Here is a 21,326-nt window from a genome sequence, read left to right as displayed (position 1 = left end):
TCCTGCTACATTGCTGTTTGAAATGAGTGAGGTTTTTCACGCGGTTGTGGTGGTTGCGGGTAGGGGGGGCAGAAATAGAACAGTTTATACATGTGGAGGTTCATTTGTTCCCTATACAGTGGCATGTGTTTGGCACAGGAGGCAATGACTAGTACCTTGCAGGAGTACAAGGACCGGTATTCGCTAAACAGCCTACTCAACACTTGCAATTCTATGAAACAGTAATCCCAACCATAAAGGTGAAACTGGCAGTTATGGGAGGTAGTTCCTTCGCCTTGTGTAGTTTTATGGGAAGGCAGGCTATTCTCTCAAGTTTTGTGAATGTGAGAAATCAGTACACAGCGGGGGAAGGGGGGGAGGGAGGGAGGGAGGGAGGGAGGTGGAGGGGGCTTGGTTGTGCGGCCTCCCATCCAATCAGCAGACTCAGAACAGGGGTTTTATCACATGGTAAAACGCCCACTCTGAGCCTCCTCTGAGCTGGAAGCTGCCATTGTCACGTAGGGATTTGACAGTTAAGTAGGCCCTGTATGTCCTCTTCCCCGCCACCTATGGCCTCTTCCCTTCCCACATATTGATCCACCTAACCCCACTTACTTGGCATTCGCTCCTTGCTTGCTGACATTGGGAACACTAGTGTTCCCGGCCCATCCCTGACGCTGCAAAGGGTGCCATGGAAAGAGAGAAGGAACTATGTGTAGTTCCCTTCTCCCTGATCCGTTGCAGCCATCTTTTGTACTTTTTTTTTTTAGTTGAGTAACAGCGTATTTGCCATTCGCAAATAAAAAAAAAACTCTGTATCCTGGTACAAGGTGCCAGAATACTACCAGCAATAAACCCCTCCGGGCGGGGTCATTACCATTGCAGGTAATGCCCTGGGTTAAAGTTAAACTCCTTGTTTTTGCTCAGGCTTCTACATGGCCTGGGGCATGTCCGGTAATACCTCAGCCTGTCAGGGTTTATTGCTAAAGTATTAACCCAAACAGCAATAATACAACAATCCAAAAGGAAGGAATGTCCAATCGAGGTTCTACATATTTTAAACGCACAATATGCAATAAAAACTGCATTCAAAAACATGAACACAAACAAGGGGGCGCTGTTGCGCACATTCAAGATGGCCGCCTAGTGTGGGAGCTCCGGCTCGAAGAAAATCCTTTTCGAAATAAATCCTGTCAGAACCGTCTAAATTGTGAAAACTCGACGACGCCCTTGTGGCTGAAGCCCTACTGCACACGGAGCTTGAAAATTGTGAAAAACCGGTGCCGGGGTGCGGACATATCCGACGGCAAAAGACTGGCGGCTGGTGGGGACCTGCGGAGCCATCCCTAGGAACCGCGGAGGTCGGGCGGAGTGGGGGAGGGGCGCCGCTCGGCACGCGGGCCCGCCCGTGAGGACACGGTGCATTCTGCTGCCTGGAGTAAGCGGAGCCGGGTCACTGCTCCCGGCTGCTCCCTGGCCCCCCACTGGAAGTGGTTGGACCCCGAGCGCGAGGGTCGACGGCCCCAACTGCGGAGGGCCTGCAGCTGTTTCGGCGGGAGAAGGTGACCACAAAGAAGGCCCTGCACGACGCTCCGGGACCCGGTCCTAGGCCGCCTCGTATCACCCCTCCGCTACCCTCACCAGCACAGAGAACGGCACCCCGGGCTACTCTGGAGCGGCGCCCTGAAACACCAAATAACTCCCTGAGTACTGCGAAGACGTGACGGCGGTGATTTCGGGCCTACTGTGGGGAGGCGGCGGCGCTAAGTATAACACCAGTATACGCTGAGATTCAGGGCTGAAATCCTCTGGCGCGTTAACCGCGAGGCCTCAACACACGCAACGGTGCTAAAATACGCTCTGGACATACACAGTGGGACACAGTGGGACACCCCCCGCTGCGTGCTAGTGCGCAAAGAAACGCCATCCGGGTGCCACGCCACATGGGCCGCACCGAGAAGAGAGGGGCCGGCGGGAAGAAAGTTGGCCCAATGGATACTTTCACCAGTGCGCAAACACAAGGAGCAACCAACGGAGAGCCGCAGCTGCCAGACGGACGAGAGGCCGACCCGATGGAACGGCTAGCAACATTAGTGGAAAACGGATTCATGGCTATGAACGTTAAGCTGGATGACATAGTGGCAACAATTGGATCTATAAAAGCACGTGTCGAAAAGGAGAGTGCACGGGTGACTGAGGCGGAAAACAGGATAAGTGCAAGTGAAGATACGATACTACAGCACAGTCGTGACATAGCACATCTCCAGACCGAATTACACAAAACGCAAAGCAAGTGCGAAGACCTTGAATCAAGATCCCGAAGAAATAATATCCGGATTGTCGGGGTGTCAGAAAAGTTTGGTAAAGACCTCATGGAAAGACAGGTTGAAACACTACTGAAAGAAATCCTCGGCGCTGACGCCTTCTCGGATCATTTTCTGGTGGAGAGAGCTCACCGAATACTGGCGCCACTCCCCAAACCAGGAGCTCCCCCTAGAACCATCATTGCTCGACTCTTGAACTACCGGGACAGAGACACTATACTTAGGTTATCGAGAGAAAAAGGAACTCTACAATTTGAAGAAAGCAAAATCCACATATACCCGGATTTCTCGGCCAGCGTACAAGCACAAAGGAGATCATACGAAGGAGTGAAGAGGCAGTTGCGTATACGAAATGTGCCCTACGCTCTTATCTTCCCGGCGAAAATTAGAATCCAGCATGGAGGAAGAGCTCACTTTTTTGAAAATCCTGCGGATGCTATATCCTACGTGGAGTCTTCCATTCCACTACCCTTGGGAGACCGTATAGCAAACCAGAACGCGAACTCATAACTGGAGGGGGGAGCGACTGGAACTGGCAGAGCGCGCACAGTAACACGACGGTCTGCCACACGGTGAGAAAAATTAGGACGAAGTGTGATGTTGACGGACTGAACTTTATATTGTTATTGTTTCGGGCTGTGAGCCCCAGCCTGGGGCGCGCCAGGGTGCGGCATCGGAGTCCCTCAGGAAAGTTCCACATGGTTCAGGGAATGTTTATTGCGGGGCAGCATTGTCATGTTGGGGTTGATAATGAGGGTGGGGGCCAAAAGTATTGTATGACTGAATGGAGTGGGGGGGGAGGGGGGTAAAGTTGGGGACAGAGACTTAGTTGGAGAAGTCTCCCAAGAAGAAAAAAGTGGTGACATTGCAACACGTAGACATTGTTACAATAGCGGCAGATATGAAATTATAATTTGGATATATAGATATGACTAATTCTGGCAAGGCAGCCCGAGGGCTCCGATTGAAACTGCTCACTTGGAATGTCCGAGGTCTGAACAACAGAACCAAATTGAGAAAAGTGGGGGCCTATATTACCCGGCATCAGCCCCACATTGTCATGTTACAGGAAACCCACGCGCTTCAGAAGGTCAATGCTGAGCTCTTGAGGGGATGGGGTTCTCATAGGTATGGCACGGAATACTCCACGCAGGCAAGAGGGGTACTAACTCTGATACACCCTTCCGTTGGGTTCAGGTTAGAGAGAAGTAAAACGGACCAAATGGGTCGTTATGTCATACTCTGGGGTAACATTAAGGGGGAGGAAATTGTTCTCGTTAACACATATGGCCCGAATATTGATGACCCCGAATTCTACATAAAAGTGCTACATGAGATCGGCGCGCATGGGGACGAGCAGATAGTGTGGGGAGGAGATTTTAATTCTATCCTAGATACAGACCTAGATCGTTCAACCTCCGCACATAGGAACCCCTCGAGAACAGCAAACACTTTAAACCAAATCATCTCACAGCTACAAATGGTGGACGCCTGGCGGGTGCTCCACCCCCTCAAACGGCAGTATTCTTTTTACTCCTCAGTACATGACACCGAGTCCCGCATTGACTATTGGCTGGTGTCGGCGTCACTCGTGCACCAGATTAGCGGAAGTGAGATACTCCCCCGTACCCTGTCGGATCATTCTCCCATAGAATTAGATTTGACATTGAGTGGGCTTAAACCCCCGACCAGGAGATGGAGAATGCCTTCTGATATTTTTAAAGACCCTGGAGTAATAGAGGAACTACACACTGAGGTCGAGTTCTTTCTGGAGAATAATAAAGGTTCGGTAGATAGCCCATCAGTCCTCTGGGAAACGTTCAAGGTGTGGGCAAGGGGCATCCTGATCTCTAAGTCCACGGGTCTATTGAGAGCGGTTAGAAAAGAACTGGAGGAGGTTGAGAAGCAGTTGAGGGAGCTAGAGGGAAAATACACTCTCTCACATGAGGATGGTACCCTCGCCGAAATAAATAAAAAGATACAAGTCTTTAATACATTGGCAAATAGGGAGTTGCTGTACATGGCCACCCCGGTCAGGGCTCGCCGGTATGGCGAAGGCAACAAGGCGGGACGCACACTAGCTAACCTATTAAAAGCTGACAGAGGTCGCACCCTGATCTCCAGCATAATAGGGAACGACGGGACAGTACAAACTAAGGAGGAGAATATTAATGGGGAGTTCGCCCTTTTCTATAAAGAACTTTATGCCAATCATGACCTGAAAGACCCCCGTGATGTCCAACTATATTTAGACAGCATAACTCTCCCTAGATTGATAGACGAGAATAGGCTACAACTAGACCAACCCCTTACGATAGAGGAAATTAAGGTAGCAATTAAATCACTGGCCAATGGAAAAGCCCCTGGTTCGGACGGACTAGGAATTGAACTGTATAAGGAGCTGTGCGAGGAACTCGCCCCGATACTGCTGTCCATGTGGGAAGAGGCTACTGAAAAAGGAACACTGCCACCATCCATGAGAGAGGCTATAATAACGGTACTCCCCAAGCCTAGAAGTCCCCCCAACGAAATGTCCTCATACAGACCCCTATCCCTTATCAATTGTGATGCAAAAATATTCGCCAAGATCCTGGCCAACAGACTTCTGCCGCACATGCCAGTATTGGTCCATCCTGACCAATGCGGGTTCATCCCCACCAGATCCACAGCACTAAACTTGCGCAGGCTGTTTGGGGTGATGGCCCAAATCAAACCAGAGGCCCAGGCGGTAGCCGTGTCACTAGATGCCGAAAAGGCGTTTGATTCCGTGTCATGGACATACCTATTCAAGGTGCTTGGTAAATTCGGATTGGGCCCTGGATATGTGAACTATGTCAGGGTACTATACACTAACCCGGGGGCCAGGGTGTTGACTAACCACACATTGTCGGAATGGTTTGAGTTGAAGAGGGGCACTAGGCAGGGCTGCCCGTTCTCCCCTATATTGTTTGCTCTCACCATGGAACCAGCTGCGGCGGCAATCAGGGAACACCAGGAACAGAGGGGCATACGGATGGCGGGCCTTGTTCAATCTATATCCCTATATGCCGATGACACCCTATTGTATGTTAGAGAGCCTGACACACACCTTGGCCCAGTGATGGAGGAAATACATAAATTTGCATTACACTCAGGATACAAGACTAACCGAGCTAAATCTGAGATCTTCCCCCTTACCCCTGCCACCAAATGCCCGAATAACACACTAGGACTAAAGTGGTCCCCGGATAAGATCAGATACTTAGGAGTTATGGTTTCTGGAGATAGGACATCATTATATCTGAACAACCATGAACCTCTGCTGACGGCTATAGCCACTAAGTTCCGCTTCTGGGCCAAACTCCCCATATCCCCAATAGGCCGGGTAGCCATATTGAAAATGATCGTTCTCCCCAAGCTATTGTATGTCTTCACTAACATCCCGATCTGGCCTGGGAGGAAATTTTTCGATACCCTTAGGTCACTTGTGGTGGAGTTTGTGTGGAGTGGAGGGACGCCTAGAATGAAGTGGGAAAAAATGGTGGAGCCGTACAGTAGGGGGGGCATTGCGGCACCTGATTTTGAACTATATTATTTGGTTGCACAGGCCCAATTTGTTAAGCATTGGTTTGACGAGCACGACACCTCACCCCACATATGCCTTGAGAAACATGCGGCGCGCCCGACCGACATAAGGTCAGTCATCTTTAAAACTAAACACAGGGACAACTGCCCGTTTGATCCTGTCAGCACGACAGCTCAGGCGTGGTTCAAAATTTTCCGTAGACTTGGGGTGGAGACGCCTTATTATGCTGAGGCCCCCTTCTGGAATTTCCCGGGCATAACACCCACATACGACCCGGGCATACAGAACAAATGGGACCCGGATAAAGAATTTAAAATCAGGGACATATTCCCCAACGGGAAGTTTATAACACTGGAGGAATTCAGGACGGGGATGGGGAGAGATCAGCTGATGATCCTACAATTTCACAGAATGAGATTGGCCTTTAAGACCCGTTGGCCGACGTTTCCAGATGAGCCCCCCCCACACCCATGTCTGTTGGCCCTTTCAACCCGGGCTGAGACTAGCGTGTCGGGGTTATATAGGGCCGTACAGTCCAACGCCCCGATATCGAATGCGACAAAAGCCTCCTGGGAGACAGATCTGGGTGAGGATATAACGGACAGACAGTGGGAAAGATACTGTGAAATGACCAAGAAAGTGTCAATGAATGCCGGCCTCCGACAGATTCAATTTAAGATGTTGAACAAATTACACTACACCCCTCAGAAGGTGGCGAGATTCACGAATAATGGGGCGGGTACGTGTCCAAAATGTGGGACAGACCAAGCCGATTCAATACATATGTACTGGAACTGTCCCTATGTGCTTGCTTTTTGGGGAGAGGTTGCGCATATCCTTGAGGAGGTGACTCAGATACCGGCAGACCTCACTCCGCGGAAATATTTGTTTGGGGACATTGGCAAACAAACGGAGGTGACAAGGAGACTCTTCAATATAACATGTGCAGTGGCCAAGAAGTGTATATTGCAAAAATGGAAGAGTAAACAGGCACCAGTTGTGGGCCACTTCCTCAGGGAACTGATGTATGTGAATGAATGCGAAGAATATTACATATTAACCACCCCGAATCCAAGCAAACCAAAGGACATATGGGCCCTGTTCAGAATATATCTGAGTGAGGTCAACTCGGACAGTGACAGCCTGGCAGGGCCGAGCGCTCCACACAATCAGTAATATGCTGCTCATGTTGTACGTTAACCCAATAGTCTGTTGATGTTTTCATCTATGTGTAATATTAGTTGTTGTTGCAATGTCATGTACCACAATCATTAAATAAAGTTTAAAAAAAAAAAAAACATGAACACAAACTCGCCCATGTAAAGCAAGGCAGAGAAGTGTCGAATAAAATTATGCAAGCCCTATGAATACTTGGCACAGAGGAAAAGGCAATAAATCACTGTTTTCCAAAAGGGATGTATTTTTGATTAAAAGATGCAACAAGGTGGCCTACTAGACTCTAGGGTCCCATAAGTCGACCAGGTGGACAAGGCCTATTAAAAGTACCTTATTCTGTTACTTGGTGGCTTGATAGTCCAATTTGCTGTTTGAGTTTGTCAATTTCTTTTGGGTCTCAATCCACAGGCTTAGGACAAGATTGGCCCTTTTCCCCTTCTACTCTTCTTGGGAAGAGGCAATCTGTTGCCTGCAGGACTCCTTCACCTCAGATGAGCTTGGGTACCAGAGGGTTGGATGTAAGGAAAGATTTTCGTTTTGCTGCGTTCCTCCCATAGACTTCTATTGTAGCCCCTTTCCTTGTGCATTTGTTTTTACCCATGTTCTTATTTGTTTAACCCTTTAACTGCTGAGGGGCTTCCCTCCCAGTGCTGAGCCCTTTTTTGGACATTTCTGTTTGTCAGCGTTCAATCCCTTGTAACTGTTTTGTTACGAGTAATATCCTGGCCAAATTTGCACCCTTTTCTTCCCACATGTTGGCGGTCATAACGCCTGCAAGAATTCCTAGTTTGCTGTAGGTGGGTGTAAGAAAATGAGTGACCATATTTTTTTTCTGAAAATGCAAATATAATTATGTACATGGAAGCCTGTGGTTTTTTTCTTGTAAGAGCTAGGAACAAATGTTTTGCAGTTCCGAATTCGCCATTTTCTAATCTTTCAAGGACCGGCTGAGTCGAAAAAAAATATTTTTCATAAGGTAACTATCAGTTTTTTGAGTATTTTTTTAATAGGACCTGCTTGGATGGGATGGAATGGAAGAGTAGGGTAGGAAAGCTCGATGGGAACACAGAAAGGCATACATTTCCGAAATGTAGACAAAATTATGAGTTCAGGAAGGGGTCATTTACGCAGGTCAGGCACAGCTATGTACCAGAAATTCCCATAATTTGGGAAAAATTACAGAGAAAAATGTATGTGCTGGACATGTTGGGACTTGTAAGTTATTGGCTTCTGTTAATATTGAGAAAAGCAATGCACTGCTACATTCCCCTGCCTCCTTGTTAGGAAATCACCCATTTTTTTTTTGTTTCACAACACAAGCATTAGAACAAGCCAAAAATGGAGCCATGGTACACCGGATGTTTATGCTGATGGCCTAAACAGATGTACTTAGCATTTGAAAATAACGAAATTGAATGTAGTGAAGAATGGCAAGCATACGTTTTTTCAAAGAGCACAGGTAGTCCTTTGAAATGATAGGTGACTTGCACAGGTTACAAAAGCGTACAGTGCCAAAAGCAGTAACTGAATGTAGGTCAAATTTGTGAAATGAAAGGGTTGTGTAACGAAGTGCAGTAAGAAATGTATGAAACGTTATCAAAACCAAGAGAAAACAACAAATGTCCTACCTCCCCACATTCCCACAGATGTCCTGGCGAAAACGGTATCTTGTGCGTGGGTGCGCGCACGCAAATGGAAAAGGCTAATCCACTGGTACATCATACAACCTGGGGGAAGACTGGATTTGGCTTTGTGGACAATCCAGCTTTAGGCTTGGGCTATTGTAGCCACCAAATAAAACAGGGAAACCCATGTAATTCTGAAAAGACACACGTGGGAATCCAAAGAGGTCTGACTTTCACAAATGGTCCTAGAATGTATTACCCACAAGGCCCAGCAGGAAACCACTGAAACACGCCAGCAACATAACATGTCCTACCTTCCCACAGGTGTCCCGACAAAAACGTTCCCTCACATGCATGTGCCCGCTTAACTGGTTGGAAAAGAAAAAGGTTCCACCAACCCCAAGTCCAGCGGCAGTCCAGGTATCTCTAGCATGATCCCCATCTCTGCCTGCAGGCAAAAGCTCTAACGTAGCGCAGCCTGAACTCCAGTGTGGTTGGGTGTGATGTCCCAGCCAGGGAAAAGCTGCAACACAGAATGGCCAGAGCTCCAGGACTGGTGGGGGTGCTGTCCCCAGCTTGGGTGTCTGCCTCTCACGTGGGTAGATGTCACCCCCAGCTCGGCGGCGGTCATTGTATGACCTGGTAGGGAGCCTGCTCCTCCCGGGAGGGAAAAGCTGTCACACGGCATGGCCAGGGCTCCAAGACTGCCGAGGGGGCTGTCGCCGGGCTTGGGTGCCTGTCTTACATGAGGGTCGACTGTCCCCAATCCCAGCGTCGACCCGTCCCTCCCTGGAAGGAAAAACTCCAGCGCAGTGCAACCAGAGCTCCAGGACGGCCGGGGGTGGGGGGTGTTCTGCATCCGCCCTTGGGTGCCTATCCCGAATGTGGGTCAGACGTCCACGTCCAGCGGTGGTCCCAGGGAGCCCCGGTGTTAGGCAAGATTGTGTGCAGTACCCTTTGGGTGCACTACAGCAACCTTGGCATCCTGGCAATAGGAACCCAACCTTTGGTATAAGTCTGTACTACACAGGTTGGTAGTGTGGCTGAGCAGCCAGGCTTATCTCAAGAGGTCAATGTGAGCAGTAGGGTTGTAAAACAGTTTCACAGTGACAGTTATTCCAATAAACACTGGGCCTCATTACGAGGTTGGAGGTAGCCATGCTGGTTATACCGGCATGGCTACCCCCAAACTCTGCTCCAGGACCGCGAAAGGGGAATCACCGGGCCATTCCGACCTTGGCGGGCCCGGTAATTCCCCTTGCGCAGGAGCTGGAGCCGGTATGTCCCCATTCCCATTTGAGCCCCCATAGGGCTCAATGGGATTGGGGAGGATGGTAGCAGCGGTACTGTTCATAACGGTACCGATGCTACTATCCAGTTCTGCTAGCGGGTGCCGCTCTGCACGCCTGGTCTGACCAGGCGTGCAGTGCGGCACACCCTAGCAGATCTCGTAATGTGGCGGTACAGTGACAACGGCGCTGGCAGCACTACCGGTGCCGTTGTCACTGTACAGCCACAATCGTAATGAGGCCCACTGACAATCAAGGTTTCTTGATTAAACAAATTTATATTAATTTATTTACAGTAATTTATGGAAGTCTTCTTCAGAAGGGAGCAAAACATGTAACAATTATAATACACTACAAAAAAACACTTAGTTCTCTAAATCAGATTATACCCATTGGGGATGGCACACACACTTCATACTCCCTCAGGTGACTTAATTAGCTAGGACACTGCACTGATTTATCACTGGTACATTTAGAGCAATACTGAGTTTGGTGCAAAGCTTAGATAGGGGAATAAAACAAAGATTAACAAGTGATTCATAAACAGGTAAGTACTTTTTGAACCTTCCAATGGCAAGTAAATTTAACCCTTTCCTGGGGGAAAGGTAAGGCACCATCAAAGGTAAGAAGAGTCTCTCAGTGAGCCAGGACAGCCAATGTTAATTGCACAATGTCTAGGGGAGCTGAAGCTCTTATTTGCCTGTAATTACGTAAAGGTCTTGCACAATGTTTTTAGAAAAGTTTGTAGAAATAAGATTCTCTTGAAGGGCCACAAGCTGGGAGATTGTGAGGGGCAAAGATGCAAGCAATCTGCAACGTTAACTAAGACCAGTCTGAACTGAGAGCAAGTAAGGTTACATCACAAGTGGTCGAGTATGTCTTCCAAGCCAATAGCCTCACCTCACCAGCCGGCCAATCCCCTTTGGTTGTATTCCTGTAACCAATACATACTGTCAGACATACTGGAGCCAGAGGCAGGCTTCACTCGTGAATCCTGCCAAAGCGAAACAAACAAAGGGACCAAACCTGGTTTGGCGCGCAGAGAATCTCGAGGAGGACCTTTCCAGCAAGAAATGGCGAAAAAAGACTACCAGCGCCAATGTGACAAAATGGGCACCCATGGGTGCTTTTTACTGCAGCTGCAATTTGCAGCCCACGGTAGAAACACAATGGTAGGAAAAAGTAAACCACTGCTACAGCCATTAATTGTAGAAAGGGCAACATAAAAAGTTACATGAGAAACTAGACCAAGGGGATACTAAGGAACCCCTCCAGAACCCTATGGTGACATAGTGTGTGCTGGGTCTAAAAAGTCACCAAATGTATGTAAAGTCAATTTCACTAAACTGTTCTTGGAAATATTTAGTTTCTCCAAGAGAAGGTATTTAAACCTTTGGGAAATCTAAGACTTCCCTGTATCACTGCACTGAAGGTGCTGTGCGTCACAATGTAAAGATGATGCCTATGGAGTTTGTCAGACTCCAAAGTTAAAACAAAGTCTAAATCACATAAGAAATGCATCAGAGAATGAGAAAAAAGGGCTCACCCCAGGTTAGAAATTAAAAGTTTAGAAGTCCAGCAAAAGAGCTGGGGGTCTTTAAGGTAGAAGGGAATTGGCACATTTCTGAAAAGTCTCCCTAACAGGGCTTCTAAGTCCTTTGAGGGCGCCCCATCCGTTTGGGCCAAAGACGAGGCCAAGCACCGCAAGTCCAGCTCCACCAGGGTTGCGAGCAAACTGGTCCCGCGATGGGCAGGGCACGATCAACATCACCATCCGCCACCATCGCCAGCCAGCCATTGAGCTCCTCCTCAAAGAGGAAATCACCCAACCCGGCTAAACTGCAGGAGAAGCCTGAGAAGCCAATGACTGAGAAGGCGGCCAACCTCCCCAATAAGGCCCAGGTGAAGTCATCATGGACGATTGAGCTGGTGGCGGCTGCTCTCATCAAGGCGAAAGGGGCTGACCCCGTGAAGGTAACCCCTACTGTGCCCAAGATGTCCCTGCCTCAGAGGCAGGAAGCCTCCACTGTGAATTTGGAAAAGCCAGCTGTGTTATGGAGAATTCTCAGAAATGTGCCAACTCCTTCCACCTTAGAGACCATCCAGCAACCTTGCTAGATTTTGAGGACTTGATTTTTTTTTTTATCCTAGAGTGTGACCCTTTTTCCCCATTCATGTATTTTATGTGAATTTTACCTCTGTTTCTTTTGGTTGTGGAGTCTGACAAACTCCATAGGCATCATCTTTTACATTGTCACACAGCACCTTCAATGCAGTGGCACAGGGAAGTCTCTCAGATTTCCCAAAGTTTTAAATACCTTCTCTTGGATAAACTACTGGTTCCAAGAGCAGTAAAGTAAAATTGACTTTACATACCATTGTAACTTTCTAGACCAGCACCCCCTAACTTAAAATTGTGCTGGAGGGGTTACCTAGTATCCTCTTTGTCTAGTTTCTCATGTAACATTTTTTATATTACCCTGCTCATTGAATGGCTGGTGGCAGTGATTTTGTTTGAACTACCATAGTATAACTTTACCCCGGGCTGCGTTTGCAGCTGCAGTAAAGCATACACAGGAGCCATCTTTGTCAAAACGGCACCCAGTCTTATTTTTTCGCCATTTCTTTGTGGAAAGGTCCTTGAGATTTTCTCTGCGCGCCAAACCAGGTTTGGTCTTTGTTCATTTCGCCTTTGTGGGGTTCAGGAGTGAAACCCACCTCTGGCTCCAGGGTTTCTGGGCTAGACATGAAGTGAGGGAAGTGCCCGAAACTCCCTGTGCTTAGTCTCCAAGGAAGCCCAAATGCGCTCTGTAATTGGCTGGCTGGCTGACTGTCCGGCAAGGACAGCCACCCTGCTGGGTGTTTGACAGCTGGGCTATAATGAATAGGAAAGAACTGAATAAAAGGTGTCCTTTGGCTTGGAAGGCAGAGGTGACCGCTGGACAAAGGAACCAAAGTTGTTTAAGAGGACGCCTGCTGCAACTCCTGGACCGTTGGTTTGCCCGGTGAAGCCCTGCTGCAGTGCCAAAACTCCAAGTTCGCATCGCCAGAGAAGCCATGGAAGGACGACTTCTCCCCTTGAGTTGGTGGGACCAATCAACTACAAAGTAAGCCACCTGCCCATCCATCTCAGAGCTGCTGCTGGAAACTGTATAGCCAGGGAGGGCAACACCAGATTGTGTGTGTTGCTTTTAAGCTGGCCTAGAGCATTTGGAAGATCCTCCAGACTCACAAGAAGCAGGACTGACCAAGCCTGAGCCCCCCCCCCCCCCCCAACAGAGTGCGGGACCACAGAAGCAAGGAAAGTCCATCCAACAGCCAGGACCCGCAGTGTGGCTATTGAGAGAAGCCTGGCTGCTCAACACTTTACCGAAATTTTGTAGTACAAGCTTATACCAAAGGTTGGGTTGCCTATACCTGTGGTCGGAATTGTGTGTAGTGGTCCCAGACGGTACTGCATACAAAGTCTGCCTAACAAGCTGGCACACCAGAGAAGAGGATGCCGTCTGAGTCGGGCTCCGACGCCTCGGGGTCCAAAAAAGGGGGGGTGCAAGGAAGTCTCATCCGCCCTCAGACAGTGCCCCAGGAATTTTCGTCCACGGACGAGGACCTGGAGTCCATACATACGGTCCACAAGGATATGGAGGACGACGGCAGCAACAACGGTGCAGAGCCGATCATTCCTATAACACCAGTTCTGCCGAGGGATGTATCCCTGCACACTTTGGTGTCTGAAATCCAGAAAAGGATGCTGTGAGCCCTGGTTCCTGCGGCCCCGACCAGCCTCTGGCTAAGAGTAAGCGTCATCTGATGCCCCCGTTTCCGCCTCCACATCCGTGTCGGGTGCCCTCTTACCCCGGTGGACCAGGATATGTAGACTGAAACGGTCACGTCTGACGATATCATTACAGGACGCGGACCTGTCGGGGTCCCATACTATTCTAGGTTGACACTACGTCTGGAGAGGTGGACTGTCTAAGATTTAGACAGATACTTAAGGGGGAGTTAGTGATTGGTGGAAATAGCATGGGTTACAGTGACAATGGAATTTCCTTAATGTATTCTTCAGGAAGCCTTTGTTTCCCCAAGGCAAGATAGAGGCTCTGAGCAGCAGCATTGATTGGTCGAGGCTGGGTGTGAGGTAGTTTGGAATTCTATTTAGAGTTCTAAACTGCCTTTCATTCTAGAAATCATCAGAGCAGGTCACAGCTTTTGCAGCTCCAGCAACCAGAGACATTTAATCTTGTAAAAAGACTTGTATCTAGCACCAATTGGAGTTATCCACATGAGTCTACAGTGCAGTCGCTTGGAAGAAAAAAATCAAATCAACTACAGAAGAGGGAAGCTACGTGAACTTTTAATTTCAGATTATTTGTTTGTCTGAGAAGTATTTAGTTGAGTATTTTAACAATTCTTCTAAGAGGATTAGCAAGTGAATTCTTCAATGCTTTTACAATATGTCTATCTGGCAAGGAGCTAAACTGCTTGTTGCAGTATATGCAAGCCACATGTACTTATTAACCCAAGCGAGCGAGTAAACAGCGTTGCATCGTTTCCCTTGACTAACGCAGTAATTGTAAATTCTTTTTAAAGCATACTAACAAACAGCTCGCATAGCTCTGCTTACCGTCGTCGGCGTGAGGGGGGAGCTGACGGGCCTTGCTTTAAATGGTAGGACCTAACGTGTTCTAGAATGCACGCCTTACGTCATTGATCTGCCAGAATACTGTCAGTGTTTATTCAGTCAGTTTCAAAAGACATTACGCGGCTGTCTGAAAGCAGCCGCAACAAAGGAGTCTTTTTTTCTTCTACACAGCAGCAGTTGACAATTTAGGTTTTGAAGTAACACACACCTATGTAGCGTCGCCCAAAGGCACACAACGTTTTGCAGTGTAGTTTTTTAAGAAAGCGGAGACTTTTATTTTTCAGAGGTGAGGGACGCGTTCTTCACTTGAAAAAAGACTTCATGAGGATGTGCGTTGCCAGTTTGTACATTTTAAGCAGGAAGTTGACGCAGGGAAGCATACAGGGCAACACAGCATTTATTTAGAGGCTTTAACTAAAGAAGCAAATCTGAATTGAAGGTTAGAAGTAACTGAAGGCAGTTTGATACTCCGCAGTAAATGCGGAAGACTTTAATAGAGGACAAGCATCTCTCCAACTTTCCACATCAAAAGGGCCTATCAGCTAATAAGCATGGGCAGCAGATATGAAAGGGAGGTTGGGAGAGGTGTCATGGGAAAAAGGGGAGAGAAGTAGCAGACAGGTTTGTAATGTGTTTGTGATTATCTTTTAGGTAATCTTGTGTTCATCTGTGCAATCCAGTCATGCGGAAGTCCAGGGCTAGAAGACACCTGCGTTTGTTATTTTTGTCCACTTCCCCTTGGGTTTGCCCAGCTTGGTAGTTGTAACTGACTGTTGGGTTGGCAGGCTTGGGAGGGTGAGGCGGGGGGGCTGTCTGGTGCGCTATCGTCACTCCTGCAGGAATTCTGAATCTGGACCTGACAGGATCTCCACAGCAGAAAGCATCCCGACTGGATGAGGTTGGGTCATTCCATTCCATGGTCGCCAAAGCTTCCAAACATTCCAAGCTTCTGACCGAGGAGACCAAGAAGGTTTTACTGTACCAGAGGTGCAAGGCCAAAAGGAAGACATTATGGCTGTTCCCCTGCTGGATGACGTGTGGGTGGTGGGTCTGGCCCTCTTGAAGCACGGCCTGGCCAAGCGGAATAGGGTGGAGAAAAAGTACAGGTGCCAGAGTCCGCACCCAAGTGCCTACGGTCACAACCATCAGTGGACTCTATAGTGTTGGCAACTGCGGGAGGAAAAGGATGTCGTACCCTTCAGCATAGTCCTCGGTCCCTCTGGACAGTGAGGGGAAGAAATTGGGCACCATTGGAAGGAAAGTTATCTACATAGTGGCATCAACCATCAAGGCGGCCAATGCGCTGGCGATCATGGCCAGGTACGATAGGAAGCTGTGTTAGAAGCTGGGCCAGATTCTGGAGTTGCTCCCTGATAAGAGGGTGGAGGTGACAGCCCTCTTCGTGGAGGGAGAGATTGCTTTGGACCATGCCATGCCATGACAATGGCACTGGACATTGCAGACACAGGTTTCCGACAGATGGGGAACAGTATCTGCCTCCGTCGTTTAGGCTGACTGAAGGCCACATATTTCTGCCAGGTGGTCCAGGCGAGTGCTCTGGACATGCCGTTCAACGGAGATGACCTTTTTGGGAAGGTTGTCGACAAATCCCTGCTGGCCATTAAGGTGGATTCGGAGACAACACTGCTCTTCCTTTTGCTCCTCTGGAGGAAAGTTGAGCAGATCGACGAATGGTTCCTCCTCATACCGTCAGCCTTCCATGTCAACGAATCAGGCTTACTGTGGAGGTGGTCCGCGCCTCCGTCACCCTTCAAGCAAGGTGCTGAAGCAGTACTGGATCTGCCAGGACGTCGGGCCCCCCAAATGCACCCCGGTGGGAGGCCGGCTGACTGTATTTGTCAGCGAGTGGAAGATGATCTCCTTGAAAGATGGGTGCCACACACCCTCACCCATTGACACACCCTGGAGTTTCTGCACACGTGTCCGCAGGTCCCTCTGGGGGCGCAGCAAGAGCAGCACATCTTAACTCTTGGAGGTACTGGCCAGACTGTGAAATGGGGGCGATGGAGCTGGTTCCACAACTACTCCGGAGCTCCGGAGTCTACTCCAGACACTATAGTCGAAAAGAAAACCAGGGGCTGACGGCCCATTCTAGACCTGCGGCTTCTCAAGTTCCAAAGATTCAGCATGGTCTTGTTGCAGCACGTGCTCGGCCAACTGGAAGAAGTAGATTTCTTGATGTTGCTGGAACTGGAGGACGCCTACTTCCACGTCCCCATTCACGAGAAGCACTGATGCTGCGCTTTGTGGTGCAGGGATGGCACTACCAGTTCAAGGCCCTTCCCTTCAGCCTGAAGTCAGCTGCTAGGGTGTTCACGAAGTGCCTTGCGCCAGTGGGAGCCCATCTGCGTCTACTGGGGCTACACGTGTACCCTTTCCTGGGCTACTGGCTCATTCGGGCCAGTTTGTGAGATTTGGTCGTCTGACACACGAAGACGACCGTCACGCTGCTGGCGGATCTGGGAGTCCATCAATTATCCGAAGTCCTGCTTGATGCCATCGCAGAACTTGCTGTTCCTGGGAGCCAGACTACATGCAGTCTCCTGCCTAGCGTCACCCTCGGAGGAGAGGGTAGCAGCCATTCTTGGAAAGTACGACTGTTGTCACTGTAGAAAGCCATTGTGTGGACCATGATGTCGCTTCTCGGCATGATGTCGTCTTGCATCTACCTTATCCGGCTATGCAGGTTACAGATGCAACCTCTTCAGGAGTTTCTCGACACTCGCTGGGCTCAGGTGTCTGGCAGCTTTGCTGACAAGATCCCGCTCGACTAGAAGTTCCGTTGGGCGTTACAGTGGTGGGGCATTCACTCCAACATCACCCGGGGCACAGGATTCCAAAGCCCCCTGTACCAGGAGATTGTCACCATGGATGCTTACCTGGGAGGGTGGTGAGCCCACACTGGATGTCTGCACGCCAGAGGCCTGTGGCAAGCGGAGAAGGATCTTCACATCAGTATCCTGGAGCTGCAGGCATTGTTCTGGGCCCTCCAGTCATTCCTTCCGTCTCTGAAGGGCATACCGGTGAGGATCTTTACGGACAACACCACAACAATGTTCTACATCAGGAAGCAGGGGGCACTCTATCCCTAGGGGTCTCCAGAGAGGCGCAGGACTTGTGGCACTGGGCCGTCAGATGAGGTATGTTCCTCTTCCCTTTCACCTGGCAGGAGTCAAGAACACCATTGCAGACTCACTCAGCAGGGAGTTGCACTCCTGCCACGAGTGTGAACTTCAGCACCAGGTGGATCGCATCTTCATCAAGGTGGGCAGGTCCCATATCGATCTGTTTGCAACTGCGGCAAACTCCAAATGCCAGAGGTTTGCCAGCAGATGCCACCAACCCAGGAGCATGGGGGGGGGGGGGCGCGTTCTCCTTCCTGTGGGAAGGCCTGTTTCTGTATGAGTTCCCGCTGTGGCTACTCTGGCTGCGAGTCATCAATCGACTCAAAACAATGCTGATGCGGGATGATACTCATCGTCCTGACATGGCCGAGGCAGATTTGGTACCTGGACCTTCTCAGCCTGTCGGCGTTGCCTCTGGTCAAACTGCCAGTGTACACGGAATCCTGCATCACGACCCAGGATCGCTGAACCAGAGGGCGTGGCTCCTACAACCCTAGAGTATGGAGGATGAGAGTTACCAGCGGACTGCAGGGATGCCCTTCCCAGGGGCAGATCGTCATCGACTCTTGTGCTATGGTCACAAGTGGAAGCGTTTTGCTACATGGTGCCGGTCGCAGATGATTACCCCTCTGAGTGTCATGGCCCTGCAAATTCTTCATACTTGCTGTCCTTGGCCAAGCCGGCACTGGCGCATGCCTCTATCAAGGTGCATCTGGCATCAATCTCCCGCTACTCCAGGTCTCCAGGACGATCTTTGGTCCCACCGTCTCAAGTAGTTCCTCAAAGGACTGTTTCAATCTTTCTCGCTGGTGAAGGCTCCTGCCCCGGTGTGGGACCTCGACATGCTGCTGACCAGGCTCATGATGAGGTTGGAGGGGTTCGATCCTATGCAGTAGGTCCCCTCCTGTTCCTCTCATGGAAAACTGCTTTCCTTGTGCCCACTGTTATGGAGAAGTCTCATTTTCTGTGCTAATTCCCTTCTACCAGCCTGACCTATCTCAAGTGGGGTAAATGTGAGCTGTAGAGATGTAACACTGATTCACAGATACAAGTATACAAATAACACTTGCACTCAGGTTTTTTAGGAAAATAATTATTTAACAGACAGTTAAATAAGCCTTCTTTTAAAAGGGCAATGTGCAACAATAAAACTACACTTCATAAAACTTCCTCAGATTTAAGGTAAGCAAGTAGATAGCCTTTTGGGATGCCACACGCTTCCTACACCCTGAGGTGACTTCAATTACAAGGACAGCCTGGGCATTGATATGTCACTTTTTACACTTAATACAATTCTGAGGTTGTGGGAAAGGAAATGGTTGGGCAAGGAAAAAGGATAACAGGTTCTCAGAGCATGTGAATACTTTTCAATCTCCCAATGAAGTCTAGATTAGATCCTTCCCAGCAATAAAAGTTAAACTTATGTACCACCTATAAGGGACAGTCAATGGGTCAGAAGAGTCTGCATGGAGCCAGAACTGCCAAAGTCAATTTGAACAATGTCTATGGTTATATTTTATTTGTATCACGCTCGTACACAAGTGTTTCAGAGCGTGACAAGGCAAGGGAGGGGGAACAGGGGAGAACAAACCACGATCTTACTAGGTCCAGTGACATTGAGAACGACCAAGTGCATGGGAAAGGGGAAAAGTGCATGAGAGGATGGAAAGTGTGGAATAAATATAAATACTAATAGATAAGAGGCAATGAAACATTGGTAGTGCAGCCGGCAAGTGCTGGGTTTACGGCTGCAGACTGGGTAGGTTAAATACGTGCTGAAAAAGAAGGAAATGGGGTGGGGGGGCAGGGAGTGGGGGACTGTATGGGTACAGATACAGTCCCTAGTGCAAGGGGGTGAACAGGAGGCAATGCAGGAGGGTGGCAGGGTGAGCTGGTACATGGGCCCAGGGGACAGAGGGTGGCCGGGTGCACAGTGCCAAGAGAGCAGATCAGCTGGGGAGAGAGGGAGATGGAGAGGGGGAGCGAAGGCAGAAGCAAAGAGGAAGGTCTTGAGGTGCTTCCGAAACTGGAGATGGTTCTCAAGTTTTAGAGTGGCAGGGAGGCTGTTCCAGAGGGAGGCCCCAGCTGAAGACAGAGATCTACCCCAGCTCATTTCTTTAAAAATCGACTGACCCTAAGGGAGTTAGAGGTGGAGGAGCAGAGAGCTCGAGAGGGGAGTTATTTGCAGAGGGATAGCTTGCAGCAAAAGAATCACTGTTGGGCCACAAGCTTTTAGGTTTGTGAAGGGCAGAGCTGGAATCAACTCTGCAAAGAGCAGCTAATGCAAGTCTCTTTTGAGAACAAGCAAGCTACAGACATAGTTAAGTACCCCTTAGTCAAGCCAGTACCTTGGGTATGAAGATGATCAGCTGGGTTCTGTTCTGGTTGCAGTCTTGCAGATCCTAGGCCTCAGTCGTGGGGACAAGAGGGAGGACGTCTGGAGGACTCCTGCACTGCAGTTTGAAGGTCGGCGGCATCAGATCAGATCTGATCTTATCAGATCAGTAGCACATTGCGGTTTCAGCTACCAGCAAATAGCACCACCTCGGATCTTGGACACTTGATGGGCTTACATTGCTTGAGTCCAGCACTCTGGTAAAGTGACTCAAGGCTTGGGTGGTCCTGCTTCAGGAGGCTCCTCAGGATCTTCCTGGAGCTCTGGTCTGGTTTAAAGACGATGTACTCAACTACAGATTTCTCTACCCCTGTTACTCTGTTGCAGCAGCGAAGAAGTACAGCCAGTTGGGGAAGGTCCTCCAGCAATGTTAGTCTTTGGGTCAGTTGGTCCCACCAACCCAAGGAAAGTTGTCAGTTCCGGGGCTTCTCTAGTCTATTCGGAGCTGCAGAAGGGCTTCATTGGGCAGTTCAACGGTCCAGGAGGGTGCAGCAAGCTACTCTTCCAGTTTCCTTTGTTGGCTGTTTCGTCCAGCGGTCGACTCTTTGGTTCCAGAAGTCTCACATGTTTTATGCAGGTTTCTTCCATTAATGCACAGCCTAGCTGTCACTCACACAGCATTATGGCCGTCCTGCAAGGACAGCCAGCCAGCCAATCACCACTGGGGGCATTCAGGTAGCCAAAGAGACTAAAGACGGAGTTTCGGCACCTCCCTCGCTTTCTTCCCTGCCAGACACACTGGAGCCAGAGGCGGGTTTCAGCACTGAAGCTCGCCGAAGGCAAAACAAACAAAAGGGTTAACTGGTTTGGCGCGCAATGTAAAACCCAAGAAACACCTCACAAGCAAGAAATGGCAAAAAAAGACTGGGTCCATTTTAATATAATGGGCACCCATTGGTGCTATACTGCAGCTGAGGATTCAGCCTGTGGTAAAAACGCACAATGGTAGGAAAATTAAACCACTGCCACCAGTGATTAAAAGTAATGAGGGTAAAATAAAAAATGTTATATGAGTAAGTAGGAAAAGGGACTAAGTAACCCCCCAGCACTTCCACATAAGATGGGGTGTTCTGGCTCTACATAGGATAAACAAGTAAAGCCAATACTCTTACGTCCTGTCCCCTTTCCTCCATACTTTTGGGACATTCTGTCCTGTGGGACGGGACCAGAGCACTTTTTGTA

At 49.2% G+C, this 21,326-nt stretch overlaps 1 protein-coding gene across 2 annotated transcripts in view; it reads left to right on the top strand.

Annotated features, from left to right (window-relative positions):
• FNBP4 (formin binding protein 4) overlaps positions 1-21,326 on the top strand; it is a 573,393-nt gene that overhangs the window by 384,128 nt on the left and 167,939 nt on the right. The gene's annotated exons all lie outside the window — the stretch shown is intronic.

This window comes from Ambystoma mexicanum, chromosome 11 (genome assembly GCF_040938575.1).
Source record: "Ambystoma mexicanum isolate Mex_15411 chromosome 11, UKY_AmexF1_1, whole genome shotgun sequence".
In the NCBI taxonomy this organism is placed as follows: Eukaryota; Metazoa; Chordata; class Amphibia; order Caudata; family Ambystomatidae; genus Ambystoma; species Ambystoma mexicanum.
This window is presented reverse-complemented; position numbering and strand designations above follow the sequence as displayed.